The sequence below is a fragment of the Liolophura sinensis genome, chromosome 7, assembly GCF_032854445.1.
Source record: "Liolophura sinensis isolate JHLJ2023 chromosome 7, CUHK_Ljap_v2, whole genome shotgun sequence".
Lineage (NCBI taxonomy): Eukaryota > Metazoa > Mollusca > Polyplacophora > Chitonida > Chitonidae > Liolophura > Liolophura sinensis.
In genome coordinates this window covers 50,402,288-50,419,604 of record NC_088301.1, presented here as the reverse complement: position 1 = coordinate 50,419,604, position 17,317 = coordinate 50,402,288, and the positions used below count along the sequence as shown (strand labels likewise).

General features: G+C 37.0%; 1 protein-coding gene across 3 annotated transcripts in view; it reads left to right on the top strand.

Moving 5' to 3' along the window:
• LOC135469602 (probable nuclear hormone receptor HR3) overlaps nucleotides 1–17,317 on the top strand; it is a 67,902-nt gene that overhangs the window by 14,604 nt on the left and 35,981 nt on the right. For 2 of the 3 annotated variants that reach the window (XM_064748101.1, XM_064748100.1), the window contains exon 2: nucleotides 5,406–5,492. The gene's annotated coding sequence lies outside the window, so the exon portion shown is untranslated. Of the gene's footprint in view, nucleotides 1–3,399; nucleotides 3,432–5,405; nucleotides 5,493–17,317 lie in introns of those variants that run through there. The other variant, XM_064748099.1, reaches the window with a different exon arrangement.

Below are 17,317 nucleotides of genomic sequence, written 5' to 3'. Positions count from 1 at the left end.
TGGTGTAGTGTAGCTTCAGTGCTGGCTGAAGAGCTTTATGCATGTAGTCTACGGCATATTCTTGTTACAGTAGCCACTGCAGGAGTTACGTAATCACTTGGCATCAACGGAGCATGGAGTGGGCGTGCACTTTCACGCATTTGTTTAATTTGAGTTGTGACATGGGTACTTATGTTGCAAAGTCAACAGAACCTCCTGTATAGTGCATAGTTAATGCATATAAAATTAGCCCCTCCCTGGCTTGTAATCCTGTCCAACCAGTTTGTGGTTATTATGAGTCAAGCTGGCAGTAACACAAGGTATTCTATTTTGTATCTCGTCTTCAACAGGTGGTTTTGAGATATGACGTGTTACTAAGATTGTCAAATGGATTTACATGATCAAATGTGTTCAATGCAAAAATTATTGGAATGAAATTGTTGTGTGGATTTTAAAATTTGGAGAACAAATATGCCAATATTGACTAAGGACAGTATTTATAATATGATAAATATATGACATGCGATCGCACATACAGCAAAAAATATCACACAGTCACATGTATGGCAGTCGTGAAAATAGGTTGAGCTGTGGTCTGCTAAACCAACATGTTAGCCACTGTGGTCAGCTGACTTCCTCTAAAGTTCAGTTTAAAGTATTATATTCACATGCGTTAAGCCATAATCATTCATTCATATGCACATGTACAGGGCATATACGGAGAAAACATGCGTTTCAGAGACATCTAGCTTTATTTCCAAGATTGTATCTGGATCTGAAGCTGGCCATGTTGCAGCCAGTGGTACGTTCCTGGACCCCATTGGATTCATTATTTGTATCTGCCCATGGAATTAGGGTCTGATTCTCTAAAGTATATGTAAGATGTGCACCTGTGGTTATGATATGAAACTGATTGCTCTGTTACACAGCCAAACATCTACATCTATCGCATGTGTCCCAGCATATGTTAGCCATATCGATTTATTCTATACATGTAGCTGTCAAGGTATTGGAGTTGTACATGTACAGTTTGAATTTTTTCTATCCGTCTGTCTTTGTTTTCATTTTGTAAGGTTAAGTCATTAACCTGTGTTCGTGTGAAAAGATACATGTACATGCAGAGAGATTGCATGTCTGTGCATGTTTATAATCTACAAACATACTGGGTTAATTTACTCTAAATATTCTTAAGAGTCTTTTCTTGATCCCTACATATTTATCGTAAATTTGAATCCATGTAGAACTTCTATTGAAAGAGGAAATATTTGAAATATTATTCAAACAAGTATGCCCAGGTGAAAATACTTGATAGTCATGATTGAATTGGATATTTTGTTAATCAATACTTATAAGGAACTGAAACGCTTTTCCAAGAATGTGACTGTAAAGATACCCTGGTGCCGAACATGGACATTTTAGAGATGTGTGCACACAGATATAGTCGAGATAAAATTGTTTAATTTATTGCTACGACTTTAGATCGGGATTTATTGCTACGACTTTAGAAGGGATAGATTATTGTACCATTTTGAAATCAACAAAGAAGGTGGAGCAGAGAGTGTCTGATGACACCCATAAGTGAAAATCTCTTCCTCTCCTGTCAGTATTTGTATAATTGGAGAAAAACAACAAAATTGATGTGGAACTGGACTGCTGAGAGGTACCAAACCTACAAAAGCATACAAAAACAAAACAAAAAAAAATCTGAATGATTACAATAGGTGTCCCGCGGGAATGCCTGCGTGGACCCATAAGAAAGCCCTGCTTGAAAATCATAATAGCCCTAAGTAGGTTTGTAATGGCAGCCGTATTTTGTTGTCATGTGATATTCCCGGTGTCTGAGATATTCGTACATTGATGAAAGGGAATGTTTCTTCTGACAGCTTTTTACGCTGATTTCACCACTGTGAGGCATTATGATGTTTTATTCCTATTCCTACTGGACAAGCCATGCAGGGGGCTTCATTTCAGAGATTGATGTACGTGTAGGTTGAGGATTCTACATGTATTGCACTCATGATATCAGAGTTATAGAGAGTGACCTGTAATCGGTTACATATTTCCCAACCCCGAGCATTGCATATAAATGTACTAAGCTTGAAGGTGTCCTGATTGAATAATGTACGCAATGCCACAGATCATCGGTGGACAGTCTCCAGACTTGTGGCGGTATGTTACTTCGTCAATTGTGGTTTTCTGGGAACAGTTGATGCTTTGTGTAAGCGTATAATTTCCTCAGTAATGATGGCATAACATTTTATTTTTCTTCCTGTTTCCTTTTCCTTTAATATCAAATCTCATGTGGTCCTGTTTTTGTCTGCAGAAGTTATGCATGTGATCTCTGCCCATTGATGCATGCAGAGAATAATTTTTACCCTTCGGTACTCGCGAATCACTGATGAGATTTATAGTAACTTTACATGTACATTTTGTGTTTGTGAGTTTATCCTTTGGTTTATGTTGTTGTTGGCAGTATTACTTTATAATGAATGTGCACAGAAGAGAACACTAGAAGAATTTATTTAAAATCAAGAGTATGCACTGTGTGAGCAAATAAGATGATCTTTTGAAAGGAACATTGAGGTAGACTTAAATGTGGATGAATGAGCTCAATGGCTTTTGAGACCATATTTGTTTCAGCATATTTCATTTTCTCCCATGTTAAAAGCGCTGAAACCAGGTGGATGGGTACATGTGGTAGGTGGCTTTAACACCCAAGGAAAGGAATAGCTGGATGGCTACATTTACATCAACTCATTACTTATATATAATTATTAAGACTATATTAATATTAATACTTTGTATGCCTGTACACAAACCTTTTTAGATGTATGTGAACGAAAGCTGTTGTAATTTTTCCACCTTTTCGCATATTTCCAGTGTGTTTATTCAAGCATATTCTGAGAATGTTAGCGGTATTTTGTGTAGACAGATAAAATTATACTCTTTGTGAAGTCCTGAAATTGGTCAGCCCAACCAGTGGGGAATGTCTAGATGAGCATATGAAAAAGGTGCATAAATCTTACTGGAAGTTACTGATTCATATGAGAAAAGGTTAAGGAATAAGGGTATCAGAGATTACAGTGTAAAAAGTTTTACATGCACAAGTTGAAGTTAATACAGGTACATGTACATAGAAACAGAATGTTTTTATGTACACCTGACTGGCCAAGATAATTTGCATTCAGGTGACACTTGATGACGATTGTCCCACTTTCGACCTGCCTTTGTCAGATGTAATCAGAGTTTTCTCCCCTGGATTGCCAGCCTGCTTGAGCAGTGTCACACAGTGATCAGCTGATTTCAAGGTCTCTCTATGCTAGTCCCTGTAATAGAATCTGGGTCGAATAGAAGTCTGTATAGCATTTAGTCTTTCAGTGTGACTGGTCTAAAGCTGCTGCTAGCTGCCGGGATATAGGGGCGCATTTGGAAGTCTCACAAAGATTTGGGAGGTAAATTTGTGTAGTTTTTCTCTTCAGTAGTACTTGAGTTGTATCACTTAAGCTATGTGGGATGTAATTTAGCAGAGTGCTCTCCAAATCGACTACTTTTTACTTGGCAGGCTGAAGCCGGTGAGATGGCCTATTACTGAGGAGGGTATGTAGGTCAGGCAATATATTTAGGGTGCAGAGGGTTGGGAATGCCTGCTGTATCTAGATATATACTTTGTCCATGGGTGCTCAGCTCAGTCATGTCCCTGTCTCTTACCTGTCTAGCCAAGTCTCATTCTCAGGTATTGCGAGTCACATGCTGCAAAGATCTCTGTAGACTGTGTAAGGTTACAGGTCTGCCTTGTCACATGTGCCGGTGTTCATACACTCTGCATTATATTTATAAACATGTAGTGTTTGTGATATTTACAGGTTACAGGTAATGATTAGGGAGATGGTTTAATGTTTATTGATCCTGACAAGAAATCATTTCTTGTGTGGCCATTTCATTGATCCACTGCACCTGATCTTGATATAGGCCTGGATATATCTTTTTGATGGTCCAGATGATTCGAATTGAATGTGATCATGATCAAGATGTGTACTATACTTGAGCTCAGTAGTCAGTAATGTGAAATTCATGAATTTTACCAGTGTTGTTAAGATCTGCTCAGGTGTGTTATGTGTACTAGACAATGTATCACCACCATGCCTGGCTAAGATTCAAATGGCCGTGATACTGTTTGTGACTTATTTACAGGTTACCTATTTACATGTATACACAGACATCCATGGACATTGTGCTCACCTTGCTATTAAACAGAAAGGACTGTTGTATATTTAAAAATCGTACTTGTAGGTCTATATGTACATACTCTTTAAGAAAATGTATGCAGATGCTGTAAATTTGTAATTTGTTTTGTAATTGTAGAAATGGTTGCTCAAATGTGTAGAGGTTCTTTTTTATAAGTGGTAATATACTTTTAAAGCAGCCTTGTTTAAACCTTTGTGTACTAGTGTCCACACTGCACTGGTGTATGTCCATAGAAATCAGATATTCTATAGACGTCTGACTCGGTGTACACTTCTATATTGACACAGTTCCACATTGTCCCTTATAGCTATGACATCACTGTTTTTCAGCTCAGTAGACCTACTAAACAGTATAAACCTTTGTTATAAAATGGAAGTTGAGGTGCATTGGTCTTAAAAAAACAAAAACAAAAAAGCTGCCAGAATTTTTGGACTTTGTATCACCCAACTGCGCTAGAGAACATATTGATGACGATTAAATGTAATTGCTTTTATTGCTGTTATTGCACATCAGGCCTGGATAAATTCCATGAATTAACCCTTCTGTTCATGGCCTATATTGCAGTAATGCAGGGATGTGATGTCAAAAGGGAGCTCACTTTGTAGCGTTTAATCGAAAACAGGCCTGGCTGGGAGCTAATATCGAGTAGAACTCAAACGTTTTAATATCTTACAAACAAACAATGTTAATATCTTAACATACAAATTTCCCCTGCTCAGATTGACAATAAGCAGCCAGTGATATATCTGTGCATCATATGGGGAAAGCTGGCCTGTAATCTTGCCAAAGGTAGATGGTTTACGCTGGGCACTGTGGTATCCTCCAACCATGAAAAAACAGAAAAATTCTTGAGCAACAATCAAATAATACACTAACCTATTTTATGGCAAGTAGTAGATTACTCACCTAAATTTGATGAAAGTGATGACAGACACGCCTCTCGTAGACAGGTGTGGAAGACTTTGACGGCTGTTTGTAAGAATCTCTTCTCATGCAAGAATCTAAACCAGTATGGGGATAGTAACCATGTAATCATTTATGTGTACATATGTATTGTTAGGACAAGTCCCTACAGTTGTAGTGTTGAGGTTATAATTGCCATATTTTCCACAAAATTCCATTCAATAAATTTTTGAATATATATACAATTAAATTTTTAAATGCTCTTTGTATCTTTTTAGACATTGATCGATGAAGACTGGTATCACTTAATGGAAAGAATTTTTGTGACAAAACCATCACCGTGGATCTGGAAAGCACTATAAAGGGTAAGATGATCTTTGTAGTTTACAGATGACACAAGCAGGTACGTATAGATGTGTCTGGCTTCTGCTTAGAGAAAAGTACATGTAGTCTTTGACCAGGGACGTCACAGGCTCAAATCCAGCTCCCGCTGGTTTGGACCATACCTCTTATTTAACAGGTTTGTTAGAGATCTGCCACAATAGGATGGTTCCGCAAAGATCTGCCTGCTCTTCACAGACCATACACCTGTTTACATTCCTATCATTTTACAGGTTATTTATATTGAATGAATACAAGCTGTTATGGATGAGTTTTAGTTTTGCCCAAGCTTGTACATGCTTCCGCCACATGAACATAGGGTGAGTCCATATCAGCCTTTATTCATGAGACAACTTCTTTATAATATGACTGGCCCCGATAGCACAGTCGGTAGAGGGTCCGCTTCGGGAACGGTAGATCCCGGATCAATCCTGGGTCAAGTCACAGGACCCTTCAGCATGAAGGGGATAGTGCAAGGACTGGTTGACCGGTATCAGTATAATGGCTTGGGTGGGGCAGCTTACTAGCCTTCGGTAAGGCGTCTCAGTGAAGCAGCACTAGATAAAAGAGGGGTGAAAACCCCCGTCCTAGAGCAAGGAGGCACATTACATGCACTCTAATGACCCTTCATTGTCATATGACTGAAAAATTGTTAAGTACGACGTTAAACCCCAAGTACTCACTCACTCTTTAATACACCAAACATCAGTTAGTTGACCTATTGACAGCAGAGTGTCAGCCTCAACCACATGAAAAAATTGGATCTTTATTGGATCCGGCACAGAATGAAATACTGATTAGCTGGAAAAGAACTTACAGAAAACTTTCCTCCCTCATTTTAGCCTACATTCCAATATCTCAACGAAAAGACAGAACAGCAACTTTATTCAGGGGGTCTATATAGGGTCAGTGAAATGAAAATATCATTCATGTTTCTGACAAAGTGTACAGAAGGGAAAGGAAATCTGAATGGCTCTAATGCATCTACATGTATATGCGAATAACAGAAATAAAATATTCTTTATGTAGTACAGTGGACATTGCTCTTGCTGGATATGACTCTGCAAAGGGTTGTAGCTGGTGTCCTTTGCACAGTGCTTTAGTGAGGCGGCACCGTTAACATTTGTTAGGGCTATATACCCTGTTATGAGTAAAGCTTAATAAGAGTTATGACCCTGGCTTGTCCCTTTGGAGGAACTCTCCTTTGATTGGCAATATTCAACATTGGAAAGTCCCAAAAAAAACAACAACTCTCTTTTGTGTTTTACATTTATATGGAATACTCTTAATGTACATTTATGACCTAAAACATCTTTACAAGTCTTTGTGATCGTGAAAAAAAAACAAAAAAAAAAATCAAAGCCAGCAAAACCAACAAATAAATTAAGAAATATAAACCATAGGTGCATCTGCTATATCTTTTCAAAAGTAATGTCAAATGTTGAATAAAACTGTGCCCAACTTATTTTGTACAAAGTGTGCTTATATTTGTCTGTTTTAATACCTTAAAAATCATCAGTGCATTTGAACATTCCAGGAATATCATTCAGAATTTTGGATGTTAGTAAATTGACCTTTGCATGTCGTCTGAGGTAGCGTGGCTTTCTGTCTGTGAAACGGTCACTGAATAAACAACGCTTCATAAGTCTTCATTTGATTACCTTGTTGCTGTTGACATTTATGCCGTCTTATTGACCATAACCACGTGGAAGGCTGATGGTTTTTGCATTTGTCTGGGCTGAAGCCTTTATCTATTTCATTCAGGTATCACATGATAATCCCATGATCTCAAGAACTGTATGCTTAGCTTGGTTTTCACCAGCTCTTATGCAATGAGACATTTGTACTTGAAGGTTGCCACCTCATTTAGTATTCTGAGCGGTGAGGCAATAATCTGATGGAGGCTCTATTGTTGAAAGACCGTCCTGATGTGACCAAAATAATTTTTTGATATGCTGATAAACCTAAAGCAAATAATGAATACAGTTTATGGATAGCAGTGTTATTGATACTGATTTGTTCGAGATTCCAAATCTTTCTGACCATAACACAATATATCTCCCCCAAGTAAATTTAAATTCTGGAGTACGGCAAAAAAGAACAAACAAACACAAAAATTAAAGTAAGTGTGATATGCATATGGTAGAATAAATCCACTTCATTCTTGACCCTCAGAGCTTTTATAGTTAAGAAATACCTGGAGTTCTATATGTGTGTTTCAGGTACAAATGTTGAATATTTACAACGACTCTGTAAAACTTTAATTGTGATAATAAATGGATGTGGTAATAATAGGTTGTTATTAAAAAAACAAACAGCAAATAAATTTACAGATAATGTTTTTAACAAATTGAAGTATCAATTCAGTTGAAGGGTATTATAAGCCCTGAATTGTTGGTGTGATACTTTAAAATAGATTAAAGGTTCGCAGATAGTTTTTAAGTATAGAAAAAGAAATCACAATCGCATGCATTAAACAAGCGTTTGTTTGGTTTTGTACTGTAAACGGCCTAAAATTCCCCCCCTCCAAAAAGCACATTTTAGATACAAATAAATGTCAGTAAATTTTGATGCTAAACTTAGAGTTTTCTAGTAGGATATCACTCCACCACCTGAGTGAACATTTTTAAGGTGAACTCTCAGAATATCTCTCAGAATCTGGAAGAATTTGCCACCTAAATTTGGAGGGTTTTTTAGATCATCTACATCATATGTGCTAACAAGAACTAAGAAAAAAATCTTGTATGGTGAACATGTTTATTTCATTGTACAACTTGTTTGAGTATTGTTTATTTTTAAAATGACATAAACTGGTTTCTAGAAAGATGTATGCATCTGAATAGGATTCTTTCTGAATTAGATGTCAACTTCTGAGACTAAAACAAAGTTTTCTGCTCACACCTCTGTTGTGCCTTTTCAAGTCACGCAGAAGAACATTTACACTTTTGTTGGTTTTTTTTTGTAAAATATGTGTTTCTTTTATCTTTTTCTAGTGTTTTGTGAACATTGCAGGAAATGTGTTTAAGTTATATATTGTACGTTTACATGTATGTGAGTAGACTGAAGAAAAGTATTCACAAAAGTTTCATTTTCACATGAGCAAATTAATGAGAAATAGATGAAATGGAGATAGTGTGCCAAGTCACAGAGTGCAGAAATAACATGAGTTGCAAGCTTAGGTAACAGATTCTTCTGTGTTAATAGGAGCATTACACAGTGATGTGAATGCCATAGACGTCAGGCCGTCCTTAAAAAGGTTGCAACCAGAGCCTAGTAATCTGATCAATGAAAAAGATCGGGATTTAAAACAAAAAAATAAAATTGCCTGCAGTTTTATGGCTACCAAGATGCCTTCATGCACGGCTTGATTCTTTTACCTCAGTATAAACAGAAAAAAAGAATTCATTTCTATATGTTTCTGCTTGTTTCAAAACTCTAAATCAGGTTGTCATGTGACATTATTGACTAATAGTAAGCTTTTACAGTTTCCAGCGTTTACATAAATAATTGAAACTTTGTAGCCCCATTAAATATGCTTAACAAATGTATATGCATAGACAATTTGGTAAGTGGAACTGGAGAAGGAAACTTTCTTACACTTCCCTATGTGCTGTATGTCCAATATCGTGACTGAATAGATCAGTGGTCTGCTACGTTTTACAGACTACCACATAGCCTAAGCAATATGGTAACGAACAGTTGGAGCCAGTAACAGATTTAATATGCAGTTTTTTAAAGAAACTACAAAGTTTCAGCTTCTAGGATAATCAAAATATAAACTTTAGAGAAGGGTTCTTTTTGGAGGGTTATTCAGGTTAAGCCCAGAGAACATATTCTCTCCCTTATGACTGAAGTTATAATTGACTGTGTAGAATTCGACCCTCAGTGTGGCTATAAGCTAATTGTTCTCATCTTCCAGTTTAGATGGATATTCATAAATTCATTGGATATAGCATTCACCAATATTGCATAATACATCTGTATTAAATGTGTGGGAAAATTGTCATTTAATTGCCAGATCCCTATGGTTTGCTGTGGGCTCTTGGTTTCTTCCATGCATGAAAATGATCAATATTGTATTAGACCAACATTAATAGTCTATCAATAAATTTTTCAATAAAATAAATTTAAAAAAAAATCACTTATCTGAGCTCATGTCAGTTGCCAACATTTTAAGAGACAACTGAATTGGGCTGTGATGTAGCATCTGGTATTGAAATAAACATTTCCCTTTTATCGCTGATATCATGTCAATATTTCACATCACAGCTGTTTGATACTGACGTCATTGAATGATTCTAGCCGAATTTTCTCCCGAATATTGCTGAATTGAAAAAGATTTTCTTTGATGAAAGTATATAAAATACAAGTACAAAGCTGTGTATTGTGTGATTTACTTGAATGATGGTTTAAATATTTTATTTAACAAAATTAGGGCATTCATCTTATTAGTACCATAATTTTCATCTACACATCACATATCTTACTAAAGAAAAAAAAGAAAGAAAAAACAATGAATTGATGTCTCAGATAAACCAGATGTTATGTCTAAATTAAGCTGATCTCAAGCAGGTGTGTTGCTCAGAGCTCACCTAATACTATATACCGGGATGTATCAAATATGAGCTTGCCAGTTGCAGCTAAGAAATTCCATATGTGACCAGTGTGTGTGTGTGTTGATATATGTTTGCATCAGATATGAGACTGGATGTTGGAGGATGTGAGAGTGTGAAAGCTGTGTGTACAGGTTACAGTTGATTCTCCCCTTTTTTTTTATAAATCTGTGCTATACATCAGTCTAAGGTGTTTATATTGTTACCATTGTTTCTGTTAAAAATCTGATAAATGAAGTGTATATATCCTTCCTACAGGTAAACATAGAAGGAACTATAGGTTTGCATCCCAGTGATCAGTCGGTCATAAAAATTTTTTGGAAAACAGTTGGTACGGCTTTACTATTACAGGTCAAGTTCAAGTGTTGAACCCTACAGCTTGTATGTTCAGTTTGAACAAAGTAGGGCCATTTTTATTCAGATATGGAGTTTGAACATTTTTCTGGACTTTTTTTCAACACTGTTCATCAAATTGAATTGAATCATGGTACATATCTTTACCTTGACAAGTACAGATCAAATTCCCGCTTTGGCCAGTTTCACCCATTTTCAACAAGATTATTGCAAATACATAGTAATGGCCAAGAAAAAGTACATGTATTTCAAGGTCTACTCTTTTTGGATAATTCCATAACCTGAACAGCAGTGTACGATGTGTAAGCCTCGCATAGGTCACCATGGCCTTCAGGTGCGACGTATTACCCTGATAACTTTTACAGGTGTCTAGGCCAAAAACAAAAAAATACTGGTAGGGTAAAGAAACCAGGCAGGCAGGAATACATGTACTCCAGAAATTGTGACTATTATAGTGTTAGTGTTCCTTCTGTTTCTGTCTTCTTTGTCTTGTGAGCTGACTTTAATAGAACTATTATGTATCTCTCCAGAGAATTACCTGATATTCTTCAAGATTTTTAAGTGACAATAAAACCTGTAAACTCTGAACAGCAAAAATCTTTGTTGTACAACCTTCCCTCCTACCCCTGAAAAAAAAACATCATTATGTATTAATCTTTGCCATGTGTATCCTTCCACACAGCCTTTGGTGGTTTCTTCTTCTTTTTGTTTTTTTTCATACAGTTTTCACCTGGAATGCAAAACATCCACTTTCTTGTAATTTTTTGGTATTCAGAAATTGAAGCAATTGCTTTATATTTTGTGACATTCAAGGTTTTTTCAGAACATTTTATATATGTATATCTAGATACATCCATTTGGAAATAGTAATGCCATTCTGTAATGTTTACTCAAAACATCACAAGTTTTATGTTCTTAATTTTTAGAAATGTAAAATAATCTGTAGAACGTTTTAAACTAAGTATCAGCCCATTTCTACTTGTAGCTTAATAACTTGATCTAAAAAAGTGAGACTTGATTTTTTTTGCCATTTTTTGTTAAAGTAGTTAAAGATTTAACAATAGAGAGCGTTTTTTTTTAAATTTTTGTTATTTTTTTTTGTAATACTTTCATGAAGCACTTCTCTGTGGCATCGTTGGCCCTCTGATATGATGGTCAAGTTCCAGTGATGATCAAGCAAAAGAGTTGAGAATGGTTCTGTGTGAGGCGCTAATCATTTGTAAACGAGGAGAGTCAGTTTGGGTTTTTGGAAGCAAGAGCTATTCAAATATGTTGGTTATTATCAAGAGCCACTTAAGGTATCAATGGCCATATTTATATCCCTGTATCATAAGTGTTCTGGGTTGCTGTTAAGAAGAGAGACGTAGGGAGATTGAGGCTGTTAATTCATTGACGTCAGAACATCACTCAATAGGACCACTCTCACAGTGGATTCGGATTCCAAGAATCTCGGCTCTCAGATATCTGGTAGTCAGTCCATATTGGTGCCTTCTCCTGCTGGATGCCAAGGTAATACTCACCTGATGTATTAAATCATGAAAAATTTGGTTATTCAAGTCAGAATGTTGGAGAGCTCTTCTGATGAAGATGTTCTTGTATCCTTGACACTAGCTTGCATGTAGGTTTTCGGGATCGAGTTTGCGCAGATATCTGATAAGGTGACTTTGTTCTGTTCTGTAGTTAGTGACGTATTACCCTTATCTAAATAACAACGTTGCAGGATCAGGAGGATGAGTTGTCCACCGTTTTCACACCCTCCCTGGAAATCAGTAAGTACACATGGTTATCCATTTTTATAAGGATCCCATCGACACTTGAAGTATTGAAGTCTGATCATCATTTTCATTGTTGAAATGTTCAAAGACATAATACTTGCATCACCAGAGCATGTTCAGTTGGTTTGTTCAGCTCACATCAAGTGATGTCTCTGCACATGGTGCCTTAGTGGCAGAATAAGGTGTTGCAGCTTAGCTCTTAGGTCTCACATGTGTCACAGCTCAGTTCTTGTGTCCCACATGTGACATAGTATCAGGGTAGGGCGAAACAGTGGTGTTGTCAGGCCCCTCCCACATGTGACATAAATGTAAAGTAGTGTAGTCAGGGCAAGGTGACACAATTCAGTTCTCAGCTCTCACATGTGACATACTGTAGTGTCAGGGTTAGGCGACGCAGCTTAGTTCTCAGGTCACACGTGACAGTGTCAGGGTCAGAGTAAGGTGACACAGTTCATTTCTCAGCTCTCACATGTGACATAGTGCCAGGGTAAGGTGACACAGCTTAGTTCTCGGGTCACACATGTGACATAGTGCCAGGATAAAGTGACACAGCTTAGTTCTCAGCTATCACATGTGACATACTGTAGTGTCAGGGTAAGGTGACACAGCTTAGTTTTCAGCTCTCACGTGACATATCGTTGTGGCAGGGTAAGGTGACACAGCTTAGTTCTCGGGTCACACATGTGACATAGTGCCAGGATAAGGTGACACAGCTTAGTTCTCAGCTATCACATGTGACATACTGTAGTGTCAGGGTAAGGTGACACAGCTTAGTTTTCAGCTTTCACATGTGACATATCATTGTGGCAGGGTAAGGTGACACAGCTTAGTTCTCAGCTCTCACATGTGACATAGTGTTGTGCCAGGGTAAGGTGACACAGCTTAGTTTTCAGCTCTCAGATTTGACATAGTGCCAGGGTAAGGTGACACAGCTTAGTTTCAGCTCTCACATGTGACATACTGTTGTGCCAGGGTAAGGTGACACAGCTTAGTTTTCAACTCTCAGATTTGACATAGTGCCAGGGTAAGGTGACACAGTTTAGTTTTCAAGTCTCACATGTGACATAGTGTCAGAGCAAGGTGACAGTTCAGTTCTCAAGTCTCACACGTGACAAAGTGTCAGAGTAAGGTGACACAGTTCAGTTCTTAAGTCTCGCACGTGACAGTGTCAGAGTAAGGTGAGACGGCTCAGTTCTCACATGTGACATAGTGCCAGGGTAAGGTGACATGGCATTGTCACATTTATGTCTTTGTGCCAATATAGTTTTGGAGACCTGAGATGATCTTGTGTAAAATGATACAACCCTATGGCACATCATCCAATAGTATTTAAAAGTTCAATTGCTGACATCTGCCTTTCTGTTTGTCTCTTATTTCATATGTGTGAATTGTGTTATTACAGGAGGGATCTGCATTGAATCTGAGTCTGGCAAGCCATCTCTTTTGTGCTCTGTGTTATCCTGGCTCTTAGAAAGGGCAGATCAGTATGTGCAGCTTATGGGCTGCGACTGGCAGCTGCTGTTTGCACCTGAAATCTTATTACATACACATGATCCACATGTATGATTTTGTTGATCAATATTTTACAGGAAGACCCTTACGGCACAAAGCACCTGTGACTTTGGTAGACATGCATCTACATGTACATGTAATGGTAGAAATTTGTATATTCAGAGCATCAGTAATGCAGTGCATTTGGTTATGTACAACAGTGTGAAGAATACTTTTATATGTGCCATTCAGCTTCAGTGTAAGGTAGACCAATTTAAGAAGATAAATTGTTATGCATTCAGTATTTTAAATTAAGGCTGTTAGAAGATCAGCCCATTGTCATTTCTATGAAAAAAAGTTAATAACATGGGTATGATTTAATGAAATGTAGGGAAGATTAGCTAGATTGTTTTTTTGGAATTATCTTTTGCAGTGCTGTCATCACTTTTGCAATTAGAATTATGTGTTATGAGTTGGCATAGGTAGTAAATGCGTAGTAGTAAAATAATGAAATTTTGGCACATTTGTTTTGAACTGTCATTGGTGAGGTGGTAAAAATTTTAGTTTACAGAGCCCAAAAATAAGCTCTAAAATTTTGACTTAAATCAAAGCTGGCTTTGTGGAACTGTCGCCTGGTTCACATGTGATGTGGTGGAAATAGTATTGAAAACGACATTAAACCCAAAGCAAAGCAATGAAATGAACTAGCATGACAATGGCTCTTATTAACCAGAAACCAAAAAAAGATTTAGTCTTTCTAGTGTTCGGGCTGATTTTGTGGAACCTCCAATAATGTTCGAAAACCAGGTAGATCTGTGCATATAGGTTTTGCATGTTTAAGGATTTCTCTTACTGGTATTGGTGGTTGCTCTCCATGTACAACGGCTCCAAATATTGTCTGATCATGACGAAATTATGTATGCAGTTTTACTGCAATTCTTCAATCTTTTCTCATGTTTGAAAGGTGTTTTATTCAAGCAAAATTAAAACGTATAAAATTATACATTTAGTGATGCCCTGAAACACAGTGACAATGGAATCAATGTAGTTTTGTCTCTCCAAAATCAAATTAAAAACATGCATAAATTGCACTTAAAGCTGCCCTTTCATATGCCCTTTCATATGCGAAAAGGTTGAGGAACTAGGGTACTGTATGGACGGACAGTTCAAGTTCAGAATGCAGTGTGATTTGTTGTTTAGCATATTGATATGCTAACTTTATGATTGTCAAAAGCAGGGTTTGGTGGCATTGATAAATGTACTCACAGTCATTGATTGCATGTCATCTTTGTCTTTTAAGGGATATTGTGTGTTAAAATTTTTCGCTACTTTAAAGGGAAGGAAAACAAAAAAAAAAAAGATTCAAGAGGAACTAAAAAATTTCATTTTGAGATGGCTGTTTTAAAACATTGCGTGTTACGGAGAGAACTAAATTTTTTACATGCTTACATTTCCATGCCCTGGTTTAGCATTGATCCGAGAACTATTGAATTTAAACACTTGCAGTAATTGTCAGTGCTTCAGACAGCCAATAGAATCTGTTGGCTTTCATAGGCATGTGCAAAGAATTACGATGTAGGCCTACACAACGCTGGCACAGTGATTGGCTGACGGCCTTCTGTTAACGGACTAAATATGTCATAAGCCTGGTAACCTTGTAAGAATCATTGAAGCGATGGGACTTCACAAGCCCCTGAACCCAGGCGCCACATTGATCATCCATATTGCTTTGTCTAGACAAAATCCGATTTAGAGAGAGGCATTCTGACAAGATCACTGAAAGTTCATGATAGCCACAATTTCCTTAATAATCTGACGCCTTGTTTGCCTGAATTGAAATCAGTTGATATGTATCAAATACAATATATTAAGCTCCCTGATCTGATATTGCTCATTTCTTGGTGTTTGGGAAGTGTTGGACTATGTTCCACATGCTCGCCTGATCAGTTACGTTGAGCACATGTAAATTGTATTTCTACTTCATCAACAAAAAATAAGTCCTAAATGGAATATTGGATTTTGTCATTGATGCACCAGGGGAAGGGGAGAATCTTGTAGATAATATTTGAGGTCTTCTGAAGCTGTGGTATAAGCGATGATTTTTTATGTGTTTTGTGAAATCACCAGTGTTTGTGGTGGCCTTGTAGAATTATATTATTTTGTCCAATGATTTATTTTGTTTCTTTTTGCCATTAGCTATGAAATAACAAGATATACGTTTGATAGAACCATTCATGTCTTTATATCCTTAACTGCTTGAGTCTCAAACGACTGTGCTATTCAAACATGAGTTCAACTGCATTTATCATGGATTATTGAAGAAATCAGGATAGCCCTTAATGAAGGCGTTACGACAGAAAAGAGCTGAACAACACAAAAGTCTCCAAATATTGAAGTAAACATTTCGGTATTTTACATTTCATTGCAGCTATGCAATCATTTGCAGGATTGTGCTACAGAAACAAAAATTTTGGTGGGCTTATTTACATACACACAGCAAGAGCATATGGAAATCAAGTATGTAAACGTATGAAACAGAATAACAAAGTCAGAGAAAAACTAATACCAAATTAATGTAGACTTTAACATTTATTTACACAATACTCATCGGTGCTCATATTTCTTTATGGAAGTACAGAGCAGGGGTCTGATGGAACAAAGACCTTTGCTAAAAGTAGGGCGCTGATGTCAAACTTGACATTCCTGTACATAACTCTGCTGACTCACAGATAAATAGTGAAGCTTGATGCTATGTGTATATGTTATGTACAAGGGTACAAATATCATCGCAGGGAAGTTGAAAGTGTGCAATCAGTTCTGAAGTATCCAAACTGCAGTATGTGGAGGCTACAATTTACTACTGGAACTCCTCTTTCATGGGCATCAAGGGAATAGACAGAAAATTGTGTAGAATGGATTGTCACAATGACACAGTGAAAAGGAAGCAAATTTTCTTCATTTAATCTATACAGGCTTTTTTATTGAATGTATGATGTTTTCATATTCATATATGTGTGTGGAAATATTTGATTGATTAAGATTTAGTGTACCAAGTTGCATTCACGTGTGTGTTCTCAGGAAATTATGTCCAGCCTGAAGTCACAAGATGTGTGCAAGTGTGCTCATTGTCGTATTAAACTTGATAACAAGCCTGGTGACATTAAATGAAGCTGTCAAAGAGAAAATGTAAGCGGAGTATGTGGAGGCTGGAAAATATTGTTTACTGAAAGCTGTTTCCTCTTCCGTTAATGTTTTTCTTTGAGTGATGCTAATGTGGAATACGGTTTTGGGGAGGAATATAGCCTGGGTCTTATTTACATTAAATGCTCTAAGTCAGTTTGCTTTTCTCATAGAAAAGGAAAACAATGAAGTTCCACAAAGACAACAGAACCAAGGAACCAAAACATGTCAAAGTGTGATCCTGTTTTCGTTTTGTATTCAGTGCAGTATAAAGGTGTTTTGTAAGAGAGAATAATCCAAATTTGGTAGTCCCAAGGTTTTTGAAACAACAGAAAGGGCACAAGTTTAACTTAGTTTGTATTGTGCGATGAGTGAGATAAGAAATATGTGAGAATT